Consider the following 3250-nt stretch of genomic DNA (forward strand, 5'->3'; position numbering starts at 1 on the left):
AGGAGGTGAGCTTCTTCACCCGCCCTCGTGTCCCCAGGTCAGGAAAGAGCCCACCCCATGGTCCCTGTATAAACAGACACAGGTCGACGACAGGACGCACTGCTGCTCGTGCTGATGGCCTACCCGCAAGGCCTCTGACCCTCGGTGCCCGGCCTTGCCGACAAGGACACTGTGGTGCGAAGATAGGGAATGACCTGCCCAGGCTTGTAGCCCCCTCAAGGCCGCACCAATACTGAGCCAGCTTCCCTTGCCCCAGACTCAGCCCTGTAGGGCAGCACCCGAGCCCCAATTCCCAGCTCCCCAGACAGCCGCATTCTGACTGGGGTCTGGTCCCCATGGTCGTGCCGACGTCACCCTGGGGCGCCTCCCTCAATCGCTGCTCCTCGCAGACAGGCACGCCAGCAGCTGCTGGTCGCTGCCAGGGTGACAACCTCGTCCTCAGAGCCTCTCTCTGGGCTTTGGAGTCCCCTCAGCCTCACCCTGGGCTTGAGGACAGGGGATACCCTTGGCCACGGACCACCCCAGCCTCACCACCAGCCCTGCAGCCTGCTTGAATGTTCCCTGACCTGCACGGCCACCCACTCCATGTACCCAGCTTAATCCGGCTTAGCCAGGGGGTTTCTCCCCAACCTGCTCCATGCAAAATGGTCCTTTGTGATATTCTACCGGAAGCTCTGCACAGCAGGCACTGTTACTCCTCCCTGCACGTTAGTGAGGGGCCTGTGTTTGGGCATGTGGTCAGCCCGTCTCCGAGCTCCCACCAGGCTCTGGAGGCCCCGACGACACCAGCTCCCTGAATCTTGGGGTGTGGAGCCCACACACACCTGTTCACACGCATACTGACACACCATGTACATGGAGGCCCCCCACTGCCCCCACACTTTCTCTCCGCCTGACACACATTGGGCCCGACCGGCCACCCTGCTGCCCAAAGGCTGCACTTCTGACATGGATGGTCCTGCTAGGGAGAGAAACTCGGACTCGGAGAGCATAATGAATCCAGAGACTCCTCATTATTCATTCAACCTTCTGGCTGAAGCAGAGTTTACACCAGAGAGCAAACCTGGTGAGGCAGCTTCTCTCAATATGGGGACAACCTCAGGGTCTGAAGGTGGGAAGGAGTCCCAGAGACTGGGAAATGGAGAGAAAGGAGAGCCAGGGGGAGCAGGTGCTCAATGGGGTCACAAAGCGACACCCCTCCCCCACCCCAGCTGCTCAAACAGCCCCCGGAACACGGGAGAAACTGAGTGACATGGCCCTCAGGGTCAGCAAGCAGGGTTTATCTTTGACAGACAGAGAGAGACAGACAGAGCACGAGCTGGAAAGGGGCAGAGAGAGAGGGAGACACAGAATCTGAGCAGGCTCCAGGCTCTGAGCTGTCAGCACAGAGCCTGACACGAGGCTAAACTCATGAACTGTGAGATCATGACCTGAGCCGAAGTCAGATGCTTAATTCATGGGCCCCCCAGGCGTCCCTAAGAGTGGACTTATTTTCTAACAAACGTATGAAGGTGGCCTGACGTCCCGTCCAGACATGTCCTCCCGCCTGCACGTGCTCCTCGGAGCCTGCCGCCAGCCACCTCCAGTCCCCCCGCTGCAGGCCAGGGACTTGCGTGCCGCCTTTCCCCCGGGCCTTCCTACTTGTCACTGCGAAGTTTTCCCAAAAGCCATAGGGAGAGAGGCCTCAGCCCCCAACGGTCCCCATGGGAGCCTTGAAGGCAAACTCCATCCTCTCTTGCCGTGGGCCACTCCGGCAGCAAACCTTCCTGTATCCTTCCAAACCAAGTCAGGATCCAGCCCCTTCCCGAGGGAGCCTCATCTCAGCCACCCCACTGTCCAGTCCCGGCCGTCTGCTCTGCATGCCCCAGCCAGGTCAGTTGTTCTAGAGAGATCAGGCGGGGTCGATCCCTTGCAAATCCCAGCCTTGGCTGCCAGCTGCCCGTGGAGTTAAGTGAACACCTTTCCAGGGCCCGCGGCCATGTAGCATGGGGCCCTGGCCCTGTTGGGGTCCTTACAACTCGCCAACCACACCCTGCCGGCAGGTGTCCCCTTAAAACACATATCCAACCCCAGAAACCGTGAAAGGGCTTTATTTGGAGAAAGGGTCTTTGCAGATGTCACTATGTGCCGCATGTCCAGATGAGGCTCACCCTGGGTTGAGGGGGGGCCCGAAATCCCAAGGCAGGTGTCCTTACAAGAGAAAGGCAGAGGGAGGCCCAAGACACAGAGACATGGGGAGAAGGCAGCCACATGACTGCGGAGGCGGAGGCAGGCCAGCCCAGCATGGTCTGCAGCACGGAAGCAGGAGACAGGCCGGGAGCAGACATTGCCAGCGCATCTCCATGGGATGTCCGGCCTCCAGAACTGACAGGGAGCAAGTCCCTGTGTGTGCTGCCCCAGGATTCAACATGCGGCTGCACGCTTCCTGTCTCAGACCCTTTGCACATGCTGTACCCTCTGCCCAGAAGGCTTTCTCAACCTGCACCCAGCCTTCAAGTCTCAACTGACATGTCACCCCCTCCTCCAACTATCCCCAGCACCATCACCTGACTCCGCGTTGGCCCCATGGTGGCGAGATCCCCATCTGTAACGGGCCTGCTGACTGCTCTGCCGCCCCATCCATCTGCCCCACATAGGATGAAGTCCGTGAAGGCTGTGTGTTGTCTCTCTGTCCCAAGGTGGCACGGAGCCCGCACAGCAAATTGGGGGGACCAAGCCAAAGTCACCTTGCTCTGGACGAATGGTTTTCAGACTTGACAGGAGGGGGGATGTCCATACGTGGGAGCCACCTGCTCTGCCCGCATGCGTTCCCACCCCTCCCCCAAAAGATGCACCCAGCCCCATGTCCTTGCAGCCAGAGGCGCCCCCTCTCTTGGCCGATGGAACCCTGGGGACAGAGCACCAGCACAGGGGTCCCATCGCTCCTCCCCAAACACCCAGCGTCCGCTGCACTGCACAATGAACAGTCCCCAAGCGCCAAGAGCAGGAGACGAAGTCCCAGGCTTGACGCACCCGGCATCACCAGAAGCCTTCCCGCAAACAAGGCTGACATGGGAAGGGAACATCGCACCCTGGCGGATTTGGATATTAAAATGCTTTAATTAACATTTAGTGATCTACGTTTGCAAGGCCTTCAGTAGATGAAAACCCCGCGGTCCCCACCACTATGTGACTTCACAAGCAAAATAGTCTGTGTAATGGGCTGCAAATGCACAGGGAGAGTCAGACCCCCCCCCCCCCCCCCCCCCCC

The sequence above is a fragment of the Suricata suricatta genome, chromosome 8 (genome assembly GCF_006229205.1).
Source record: "Suricata suricatta isolate VVHF042 chromosome 8, meerkat_22Aug2017_6uvM2_HiC, whole genome shotgun sequence".
NCBI classification, from domain to species: domain Eukaryota; kingdom Metazoa; phylum Chordata; class Mammalia; order Carnivora; family Herpestidae; genus Suricata; species Suricata suricatta.